Source organism: Plectropomus leopardus, chromosome 8 (assembly GCF_026936395.1).
Source record: "Plectropomus leopardus strain MGB_pleo_1.0 chromosome 8, ASM2693639v1, whole genome shotgun sequence".
NCBI lineage: Eukaryota > Metazoa > Chordata > Actinopteri > Perciformes > Serranidae > Plectropomus > Plectropomus leopardus.
This window is the reverse complement of record NC_142183.1, coordinates 10,368,988-10,381,330: the sequence shown is the minus strand read 5'-3', so window position 1 is coordinate 10,381,330 and position 12,343 is coordinate 10,368,988. Positions and strand designations below refer to the sequence as shown.

Here is a 12,343-nt window from a genome sequence, read left to right as displayed (position 1 = left end):
TTGTGTCATTTAAGGTTTCGGGTTTGATATTGTGAATAACTATCAGGGAGGAGAGAATTCACAGGCTGCTAATGATGTTGCTCTCTATCTTGCACCTAATTTATTCTCATGAAAATAAACAGCAGCTTGTGGAAAAACACCCAAACAGACAAGCCGACCATACTGCTCTGTCACACTAAACAAGAATATGCAACAGCGTCCCTATAACACTAATCTAATCATGTTCAGTCGCAGGTGTAAACAAAGATGCTGCATTTAGGATCAAAGGGCAGGGACCATGGAGACGGTAACAAACACAGAGGTGTGCGTGTGGATGTTTCAAGCTTTCATGTGAGTTATCAGTACCTGTGCAGGTCTCTTTGTCTCCATCTGTCTGTCTGTGGCATACATCGGTCTGGATTATCTGTGTGTGTGTGTGTGTGTGTGTGTGTGTGTGTGTGTGTGTGTGTGTGTGTGTGTGTGTGTGTGTGCGTGCGTGTGCGTGTGCGTGCGCATGAAATAATGTTTTAGTGGATGTTTGGGGGGAAGCAGTTTGCCCTTTAAACAGCTTTTCAGCAGTTTATGTTCCAGCATTCACGCAGTTGTGCTGTGCTCCATTTACCTGATCAGTTTAAATGCATAAAAGGCCATTTTACAGCCCTCAGATGTATGAGAGCACCCTTTTTTGGTGTTTTGGCTTGTTTGCTTTGAGCGGTGATGTAATACTGTTGCAAACTGGGAAGAGGCCCCGGTTCCTGAAGTGCAGGTTTATTTTATGGCTATCAGTTTTTATTATTTTAATTTTGTTTCAGAGAAATCATGTTTTTACTTCAGTTTGAAACCTTAATTTGCTGCAAATACTATTATACCCAAGAGCTAAAGCTGTCAAGGACATGAATGAGAGCTGTAACAAATTCAGTGATTTGTTGTTGCAACCTGGAGCAAAACACTGTGACGTCCGTTCTCATTCCCAGGGCGTCAAATGGCAGCTTGGTCGGCAGCCGCAGGCATCTGGTGCTGACGCACAAAGCACCCTTCAACATCTGTGTGAGACGGTCCAGGCTTTGAACTATGTCTGATATTAACCCATCGAAAGCACTGATGTAGAATAAAGACCCAGAAAATTAAAATAGTATAGGAGGGAGGTTTTTGTTGTTGGGTCAAATAAACTCAGGACTTTCACTCAGGAGACCACTGTTTGTGTCCCATGTAAAAGTAGTTAATTAAGTTAACTTTGAGGTTTTTTAACTATTTTTTTAAGTATGACATTAAGTAGTTAACTTAATGTGACATTGCTCACATATGTCAAACACGATCTCATCCTAACTTGTAACAAGCTACTGCTCTGACAGTGAAAATTCACCATTATAGTGATTATTTTTTATGTGTTTTTTTGCCCTGTATTCACCTGCCTGATCACTGACTCTCCTGTCATAGCAGATCCTGCCTCCCTCACCTCTTCTGCATGACCTCACTCCCCACACCTGCGTTTCCCTGCGTCTCATTATCCTCATCAGCCCAGATTCACTTGTCCTCTGCCAGATTGTCTAGTTTCACACTTCGCTGTCCAGCATTCTCCGGTCTGTTTTAGTCCGCCTGCCTGACCCCACCTGGTCATTTGTTGAAAGATTTCGCCTGCTCCGCCTCAATTTTATCTGCCTGTTTGCCTCATTTGTGACTCCTTGATTTTTGATTAATAGGTATTGGACTCTCAGTTACTGCCTCTGAAATTGTGCTTTTGGGCTCTGCCATGTCACAAAACCGCAATCTTTTATTTTTTGCCACAACTTAAGTAGTTTTGGTCAGTGTAATCAGTGTATCAGTGTAATAAGCCGAAATTAACACCTTCTCTAAACATTCAAAAACTTGTGCTAGAGGCGTGCCTAGAGCTTCATATTTTGGATTGTAGGGAGTTGAGAACGTGTTGCCATAGTGGCCTAATTTATTAAAGATTAAACAAGAATCCAAAATTTGAACTCACTAAGATTGCAGAATATTTTCTCATGTTTCTCAGCATAATGTTTACCTTTAGTAGCGACAGAATTTTAAGAGATTGATGACGTTTCCCAACAAAAATTTTGAATGGAAGTCATAGTTGCGTACTTTACGTGGGGTTTCATGTGGGCTTGCACTTTGTACCAGGCTTGACTTTTTTTATCAAAGAACCAAATATTCTCCAATATGGTTGCTTAAGTCTTCTACTGATGAACATTGACTATAACAAAAAAAAGCGAGCTTTTACTTTTAGAGCCACAGATGCGTGAAATAACTTTTTTCACTTAGCAGCTCGATGGACCAGCACTTTTAATCTTCACAGTCATACTGTTCTCCCAAATGTTATGTGATTATCCTTTTCACAACTCAATTTTAAATTTTAATCCACAATCCAAAATCTTTTTTTTTTGTTTTTTTTACTAAAGTTCAACACAACCAGCTGCTGGTTTAAGTCTAACCTTTCCCTCAATGTCACTCTGACTGCATCCAAGTTTTCGGAGCATCTGTCAGTAGCTGTTCTTTGTGCATCCACAGTGTGTGTTTGTGCACATGCATGCTACTGCATCTCAGGGGTCACTGCACTTTGGCATCAGAGAAAGGATGTTTTCACTGCCGTTGCTTGGCAACTATCACCGTAGAGACGGCATATCTCGTGCACAGACAGGCGCTCTATTGTGCGAGGTGTGGCGTTAAGGAAGCTGATCTTTGGGAATATAAGGATGATATCAGTTGAGAGATGTTCATCTCGCCACAGCACACAGTCTGTGTATGGGTGTTTACATGTGAGACCGAGGGGAGAAAGTGAGAAAGTCTTTGTTGACTGTGTGTTTCAGTGTGAGTGTGAATGGCGGGGGTATTGTGTGTGTGTGTTTGTGTATTCGATTGTGTGCAAAGATGAGGAGCAGGGGTGGAAAAGACAATCAGGACCGTGCAGCGCCGTGTCGTTCATGGTTTCCTGTTATTTTCTGAGTCACAGAACAAAGGAGGCTTTTATATAGATAAGAAATAAACAGACACAGAAACTACACACCTCTGTGATGCCAAGATCAGTATAAACTAACCATACACTACATTACATCCATACTGCTTCATTGAGATTAATACTATATGTTTTAATACATTGCTAAAACAGCTTCAACTTTTCTGGTTTCAGGCTCTCTGCAAGATTTTGTAGCCTGGCTGCAAGGACACGAACATTACTGAGGTCAGACGCCGGCGTTGGATGATAAGGTCTGTCTGCACTCACTGTACCAAATCGTCAAAATAGTGTTGAATGGGTCAAGGTCAGGGTTCAGATCAGTCAAAATCCCCCACACTACACTCAGAAAACTCTCTCTTTAAAGATGTCACTGCGTGCACAAGCAAACTGCCACAAAGTCTGAAGCACTTTGTTCCCCTCTTCTCATTTCTGAGTTTGTACATCCTCGCTTCCTCTCCTCATATCTTAGACGCACTCACCTGAGATGTAAGTGGATGCATTTTAAGAAATGAAGCTGCGTACTGATTTGCATGTTTTTTATCTTTTACTTTCTTTTTACTTTACTTCTAGTAAACACAATGTTTAAGAAGTGAACAAACTTATTTGATGCACAGCCAGAACAACATGACTGTCATCAGAACAACACCCATTGTGCATGTGCTCACTTTTAACTTGCACCGTAATAGACAGTGTAGAGGAGAAATGACATATTAACAGGCTACATACTGCAGCTGCCCTTACAAAGAAAGAACTGCATGCAATCTTTTTAACATCATGCCCTGAACTTTGACCTTCTTACTTGTGTGTATATATGTATATGTTAACATGGGGATAAGACAAAACAGCTATGCCGAGCTCTCCAAGAACACCTGGAAAGCTCTGATGTTACTTTGCAATTCATGTAATTTTAGCTTTTAAATACTAACTGCATACATTATAGATTCTAACATGAAGTATTACATTTAACATAGTGAATATCATAAGCATTTTATTTAACGGTTATTTTCACTTTAGATGTTGGAATTCTTTAAATATTTTTTTTTACTTTAAAACTTAATGTTCCTATTTTTACTATTTGACTGGCCATCAGTAACTTGAATGCACTGTTATTTGTCATGGCAGTTTCTGACAGCTGTCAGCGAGCCGCCGGGCTGTTATCTGTTTCAGTCAATGTTGAGAACTTTTCCACAGCAGAGAGGCTTGTGGGTCAGAACAGCTAGAAAATCATTCTGGCTTGCATACTGCAAAATGCAACCGAATGCAAAAGAACATCCTGGTATTTTTTGCATGTTGTGTTTGACACACTATGTGTTGGGACATTTTCTGGCATACTACATAGTGTGGTAGTATGGGTATTGGAACGTGGTGAGACATCTTTCAAGATGTTGTGCTGACATCAATTTCCAGCTCAGGCAGGAGGACAAATTGAGGAAAAATTAAGAAATGAGAAGAGTCTATATTGTCTAAAATAGCATTGTTTTCCCTTTAGGATTTCCCCTACTTGAAAGCGAGGGGGCCCAGTCAAGAAACTCTGAATAACATCCCATATCAAGAGTAAACGAAGGTCTACAAAAGTATGTGGACAGGGGTGTTAAAGCACTTTATTGAAAACTTTATTTTAATAAAAAGCAAAGAAGAAATATTGAATGTAAAACAAAGACTAACGGTTTATCTCAGGAAGGAGTACATTAATAATTTAATAATCTTGATTACATTTTCATATTTTACCACATCACAGAAATGTCAGCGTTTTTGGGTGTGAGTTCCCACAAAACACCCTCATGGCTGATTTATGAAAGACGGTTTTAATAAAATGAAGGAAGTAAGTTGTTGAACTTAATAAAAAGCTTTTCATGAGGGTGAGAAAGTGAGGATACAGCCAGCACATCAAGCACCTCGAATATGTAATAAAATATTGAAAAGCAATAAGGTTATGTGTGTGTGTGTGTGTGTGTGTGTGTGTGTGTGTGTGTGTGTGTGTGTGTGTGTGTGTGTGTGTGTGTGTGTGTGTGTGTGTGTGTTAGAAATCTTTTTACGTTACTGGCTGAATTTAGAGAGAACACATTCACATATTTACTGCAATCTAAAAATAGTTGTTTCAGCACTGAGGACACTTTACCGAATATAATATTGCTAGGAGCCCACACACACATAACTGACATTTAGTGAAATACATTCGAAATTGCCAAATCTCTTTCTTTGAGTTGTTATAAAAGAGTTTGAATGCACTCGAAGATCAAAAGTTGAACCAAGTTTAACATTACGCAGTATGGTCATCTTGCAGATCAACTGTGTCCATTGAGTTTGTATTCTGTGAAATACACTCCCACCAACAATCAATCAAACACATTTCTCATAGAGCGAACACACACACAGTAACTGCTGTAACTCAAGCAGAATGAGTTAATTTTATTTAGTTAAATTAAGAATTCCTTTACACCTCCCTTCCTTTATATAATGATTTATCAGTCCATTTATATATATACACATACTTTTATTTCATCATTTAAGTGTTAAAGTGATACAGTGACTGAAACAGCAGCGGCAGTTCCTTCTGAACACAGAAAATCAACTGGTTCTTGTGTCATCAGACTGGAAAGAAAAGATTTTATTAAAACAAGCTTTATGGACCAGAGGTACAACACAGTAATGGGGGGCAGCTCAATGCCTCTAAATTGGCCCATAAAAACAAAGTAAAACGTAACAGAAACCTGAATCTAATATAAAAGCAGAATGCTGAAATTCATACAGGCTGAAGGAGCCTGTAAATCAACTGATTAGGTCTTTGCAGGAACGCTAAACAGTGTAAAAATTAATCGCTCTCTGCGTGGGCTCATGTGTGACTTCACCTACATTCATATACTTCCATGTGTGAACTCGGGAGTGTGTGTGTGTGCGCGGGTGTGTGTGTGTGTGCGCGCGTGTGTGTGTGTGTGTGTGTGTGTGTGTGTGTGTGTGTGTGTGTGTGTGTAGGGTAATAGGCAGTAAGTCATACTTGCAGTAATTCTGTGAAATTCCCGTGGACCTGTAGCAGCGCTCACAGCCAGTAAATACGGCCTGTTAAGCCGGGCTGATAACTTGGGCCCAGGACTCTGATTTACAGGTGGACAAACACGGGGCGACTCTGGCTCTCGGTGTGGGTGTGTGACTTTTGTGTTAGTGAGGAAGAAATGCCGAAACGAGATAGAGAGAAATTTAGTGCTCAACAAACAGTCATTTAGTTGTGACAGGTTTATCAGAGGAAGGAGGCGGGCGAGTAATAACAGTCATGCCATCTTAATAGTACTTTACTCAATGAACACGGAAAAATCTGAAAAATGTGTCGGACTGTGTGTCTTTGTAATCATTTAATATACAAAAGACACCAGAAATGCTCTACTTGTCTTTAGTAACATACAATAGAGCACAAGGATGAAAATCCTGTTAGGATCTATGAGTCTTACCATGGCTCAAAGTCTTTATACATTTCCAGTATCAGGTATCATTTTAGAAAGCACTGCCTTAGTTCCAGTATCAATACCAAAACTATTCAAAAAAGTTTGAGGAATAAATTGATGTTTCTTTCAGTGTAACAAAATCTACCAAACAACTTAATGTGTGACTGTTTAATGTTAAGACAAGCAAGGTTTTTGGCTAATTAATAATAATACATTTTGAAAAGTTTAAATATAGAACTGGAAATATCGCTATGCGATATTCAGAGCATTTCTAAATTAAAAAAAAAAAAAAAAATTCAGATTCAGGCTAAATAAAAGGGCAACAGCACAAAGTAAATTAATAAATAATTATGTTGAAAATAACAAAGTGATATACCATCTAGTAAAACAGACTGAAATGTATAAATAAATAGTCAATAAATAAATAAATAGGTAAAGTTAATTATTTTTCCTGAAACAAGATTTGTGATGATGGCGATTTAACCATTGATAAATTGAGTGGTATTATGATGGCTGATGTATGGATTCTGTGCTGTCACTGATTCAATTCTTAATTGATGAAATTATTTGTGATACATACATTGTATGCTTGTGTGGGTATGTATTTTACACGTTTTTGTTATGTTTTCTGAATTTCATTATTATTTATCTTAAAGTTTAAAATTGCTGTCAAAATCAAAACATTTATTTGTCAGGTTTTTTTTCCAGATTTTTTTTTTTTTTTTTTTTTAACTTTACAAAAGTTCATCAGGTAGAAGTCTTAGGGCTCAGGTTATGATGAGAACAGAACAGAAAATAACACTGAGGGGCTATTGGCTCACATACTCGCTGTAACCTTTGGAATCAGTACAGAACAATGACGTACTCCATTCACATAAAAAAAGTTTTTAATTAATGTAAGGAAGGAAACTGGTCATTTCGGGTCATAAAATCCTGCGAGTGTGACAAAGGGGAGTGTCTGGAAATTTTGGAGCACAAATTACATTGCAGAGGTCTGAGTTTGCAGAGAGACAGAGGCAAACGGGAGAACTGGACAGATAGACGGAGTATGAAGAAGAAAAACAAATGAGCGAATAGCAGCAGATGGCAATAAATAAAGATATAATATGAGAGAGCACCTAAAAGCAAGTTTACGCCTAAAAAATGGAGATAAAATAATAATGCAGATAAAACTCTACATTTGACACAACTGAGGTTAAGACCTCAGCTACAGGAAATATTTTTGCCATTTAAAAACAATAAAACAATCAGCGATATTTGGACTTACCGTATATCATAGTCAGGAAACTGTACAACCCAAGGTTGTAACAAAGTTCAACACCTTTAAGAGTGCAGAGGGAGTGAGAGAAAGTGAGATATATGTGGACTCAGTGTGAAAGCTGGGGGGGCTCAGAACATGAGCTCATGACTGCAGCATTAGTGTAACATTAGTGTTAAGTGCTCGTAAAATCCCTCTTTGCTCTGCATTACCTCAGAGTGTGTGGGAGCCAGAAATGAAGTTAATAATATTGCAGTTATGAAAACTTTCATTTTTAATGTTTTTAATGAAATGTCTCAGAACAGGGTGGAAGAAAATGTACAAAACTACACCTCAGAAAGCCGCCAGCTCACACACACACTCACATATACAGACACACAGACTGTTTACAGTGACACTGCAGATATTAAATGCTATAAGCTGCTGTGCCAGTGGCCTACACAGACACAACTAGCATGTAAATGCGTAACTGTACATGCAGCCAGAGCTTCTTCTCAATGTCTATGCTGTTTTGCAGCCCCCTAAATGAATATAAATGTGACAAAATCACTTTTATGAGTTAGTTTAAGAGAATTTTAATGCTAAATGCTCACCAGGAAGCTTTTCCACACAGTGTTGGTTTCTTTTTTATCACTTATTGTGGACAGGAACTGCTGCTGTTCCAGAGAATGATAAATTATCTTAATTTGTACTAGATTAAAACCATTTTAAATGGCCATTGGCCACCTCTCCTTGGTCTGAACTATAGACCATAGACTCATAGATCAACAACACACCCCCACTTGCTCCCACTATGCTTAAGTGAGGCTACAATATCCGGATACAGGTGCAGCCATCTTACGCTGGTGAAGTCATTTGGAGCCGGAGTCTGTACAGTAGTGATATCTACGGTCGGGAAGTTCCCGCCAAAATAGCTGTCGAACCAATGCGAGCACATGGATTGGCGCACACAGCTGTCAATCATGGCAGAAAATCCCCTTTTTTAGAATTGAATAATTCATTAAAACTTAACTTATCATAAAAGCAAACACTTAACCAAACATCAGGGTGATGAGAGCTACCCTCAGTGACAGAAACCATCATGGGGAAAAATTTATTTTGCGTGTACTTTAAGTTTATAGTTTGGCCTATGTCCCTTCACGAAACATGGAGGGACAGGCTTGATGACCTTCACTGCAGCCAGACACCAGGGGGCGATCAAGATTGAAAAGCTACACTTTGGGGGAGCTGTCATGTTGTCCATCTTTATATGCAGGCTTTGGTTTGAACCCTGACCTGTCTGTATAGAGTTTGTATGTCCTCTCACAGTCTGTGCAGGTTAAGTTAAATTACCTGAATGTCCTGGTCCAGAGTCGCTGCGTTAGTCTCCATCATTAACCCCAGAGGCTGGATAGTGAATGGACTGAAAGTAGTAGAGTACTTTATTCTGATGAAATTTAGACATTTCTACCATATTGGTGAAGAAAACTTCACCAGAAGGCAGGAAATAAAGTATTTGATGCTTAAAATTTCGTGGAGGAGGACTCAGACCCCTTCATTTCTGATGTGACCTCCCACCTGCTTTTATCCCACATATGATATAATCGCTGGTCACTTAGGCCAGCGCTGACCCTGAATCAGTCCAGTCTCAGCTTTGGTTGCACTAAGTCACACTGGGTCAGGCAACGTCCAGTTGTGTTTGGTTCTGTATCACTCTGTGCTTTTACAGCTGGCTCCATTACACTACACGTTTTATTTTCCCAGTCTGGGGGCTAAATATCTCCCGTTAGCTTAACAGGCCCCCATGGTCGCTTGGACTGTTGTGTGTGTGTGTGTGTTTAGGGATGGCAGGGGGTCAGACTACCTGGCATCCAGATGTGGAAAGAGAAGTTTTTCTTAAAACACAGCTATTGTTTCCAACAAACTGCAGATTTGTAAGCTGTTACAGCAGCTGCAGTGGTGCAGGTATCAGTGCAGTGTACTGTGGTAGAAGACAGGTGATAATAGGAGCAGTAGCAGCAGGGAGACTTCCTGGATACCACAGGTAGCAGTGGTATTAGAAACAGTAGTTGTAGGACTATAAACAGTAGCAGTAGTAGAAGTAGTAGTACACCAATAATAGAAAAGCAAAAGCAAAATCCAAAAGCATTAATGTTCTCATGTAGGTTTTAAATGTGGACTTTACTTTTATTAGTTGATTAATATTTTATTGATTATCCAACAAGTAGTTAAAGTTATTAATAAACTTAGTTGGTAAGTACAATATTTGTCTCTGAAAATGTGCTCAACTAGAAGTAAAAAGTAGCATAAAATAGAAAAGTAGTAGGAAGTAGTATAAAAGAACCTCCAAAGTGCAGTACTGCTAAAGTGTTTATTAAAATACACATATAAGGATTAAAAAAGACCTTTGGTCAACAACATTTCCAATTCAATTTGCTGCGATGTTAAACACAATTCATGTATTAATTTGACTATAAAGTAAAGAATGAACAGACTGTTTTCCTGTTTACATGTAGGCTATACTCTGTGTTTTCTGGCTGTATCCAGATCAGTTATTTGTCATTTGGAACTGAAATATAACAAAGTGTGGTGGAGTGGGTCTCCATGAATCAGAGTACACGAGAACCAGCCAAGTTCAGTTCTCAGTTCAGTTTATATGGATATTTAGTTTGAAGGATGTCATAAAAACCTCATGGCAAGCACACAGAATAAAACACATTTGCTTAACAGCAAGTTTGAAAATTGGTCAATTTTGACGGGACCACAACAGGGAGGTAGACATCACCAAGCTGCCAGAGTAAAAAAAAAAAACAAAACAAAAAAAACACTTATATCCTGTTTTCAGATAGATCCCAGTGCAGAAATGATGATAATATGGCAGACAAGTTGTTAAATTATACTCTGAGTTATTCCCGATTGTGCTGTCGAGGTCAAGACTTCATGTTCATGGCACTCTGTAGGTTTCACTCATGAACGTTAATGTGTGTCATGCCCTGTTTATATCTGTTTTTTCCAACTTTTCCTGTTGTTGTCCAGAGTTTGCCGTCTAAGTAGAATGGAAATGATAATGCAAAAAGCCCCAGGAGAGCAAACAGCAAAAAACATATTTTGTGAAATGGGAAGTGAATCCAAAGGTTGCCAAAATCCTCTCTCCCTCTCCCTCTTGCTCTCTTTCTCTCTGCAGCCGTTTTCCATTATCAGTGCCCAAACCAGCTTGTTAAAAAGAGTGAAACTCAAACCACAGTTTTGAAAATTACAGAATTCCTTCATAAATGCCCAGCCCTCCCCGCGGCTACGCTGGGTTCAGGCTTGAGGTGAGACCGCCATACTACAACATGCACACACACACACACACACACACACACACACACACACACACATTATGTGTCTATATATATGTGTAGAAACAACTAAAGCACACAATAAATACTGCACAGTATGAATCTACACATGCTTTAAGCACATCCATACATTTACCCATGAGAAAGGCTCCGGCTCACACAATACATGGATAATACACAAATACATGCTTTCACTAAAATACACACAACTGCCCAGTAATAGTCTTGTGGCTGCATCGCCCTCTTTGCTTCCCTCCTTTCAAACTTAAACCAGAGCCATTTCCTACAGCTGAGGCTGCCGCATAGCAACTGGTCAGACCGCCCTAGCAACAACAACATGATCACTCATTTGACCTCTTTCGGACAGCAAAGTAATAATGAAACATTTCTTATTTTACACATTTGGGGTTTGGTTGGGGAGTTTTTAAAGGTGCAGGATTTTCCTAAAAACCAATGAATGGACTCATACAGAGCTGATCCCACTCAGTCGTCACTTATGAACCACTAGAAGTGTGTGATGGTGTATTTTTATTTTTACTTTCGCTTTTGCTGATGAATCCTGCATAACGTTGAACTCTGTGTTTGCTCTGCAGCACTGTTATGTCGTGTTTATGTTTTTTAACATACATTTTTTTTTTGTTGTTTTTCTCTTTGTACATTTAAAACGTTACCTCTAGAGCTGGTAAAGTCCATTGTGTACAGTTTAGGGGGATTTAGTGGCATCTTATGGTGAGGATTGGTTGGAATTCCTTCAGCGTTCATCATTCAGGAGATTTTTACTGATGAATTCTGAGACGAATTATCCACAGAGGTCTCCTCTACTCTGAAACAAACAGACCAGGAACCTGAGGAAACCTGACAACATTGGCTTGATTTCTTTCAAAAACATGCAAAGAAGGCAATGAGCAATGAGAGCATGGACTGACCAAAGAGAAAAAAATGACCTAAGAAAAGTGCTTAAAATATATATTTTTTTAACATGAATATATAATTATGATAATTAGAAATATTTTTCACTAAATTGTTTGTTTGTTTTTTTCTAAGTTTTCTAAATCTACTTATTTCTTGCAATTCGTGGAACATTTCTTAGCAAGTGGCTTTTTTCTCCCATGTTTTTGAAATAAATTGCACCAATTTGTTAAGGGTTCAAAGGTTTAAAAACTTGTGAAAGGCGTCTGAAAGCAGCACAAGAAAGGTGATGATGCTCCGGGTTTCAGTGGGTTAAACAAAGAGCCTGTGTTTCGTTTGTCCATTCTAGGCTACTGTAGAAACACGGCAATGCATTGAGGACCCACTTCCTATGTAGATATAACAGCTCATTGTGAGGTGATGAAAACACAGCAATACATATTTTTAACTGATTATACACTGGAAA

The 12,343-nt window shown here is 38.8% G+C and overlaps 1 long non-coding RNA gene across 1 annotated transcript; it reads left to right on the top strand.

Annotated features, from left to right (window-relative positions):
* Nucleotides 1–227: 227 nt before the first annotated feature.
* Nucleotides 228–4,765, top strand: LOC121947874 (uncharacterized). The gene is made up of 3 exons (XR_006106116.2): nt 228–330; nt 3,128–3,204; nt 4,443–4,765. It is a non-coding gene; the product is annotated as an uncharacterized LOC121947874 (long non-coding RNA).
* The last annotated feature ends 7,578 nt before the right edge of the window (nt 4,766–12,343 follow it).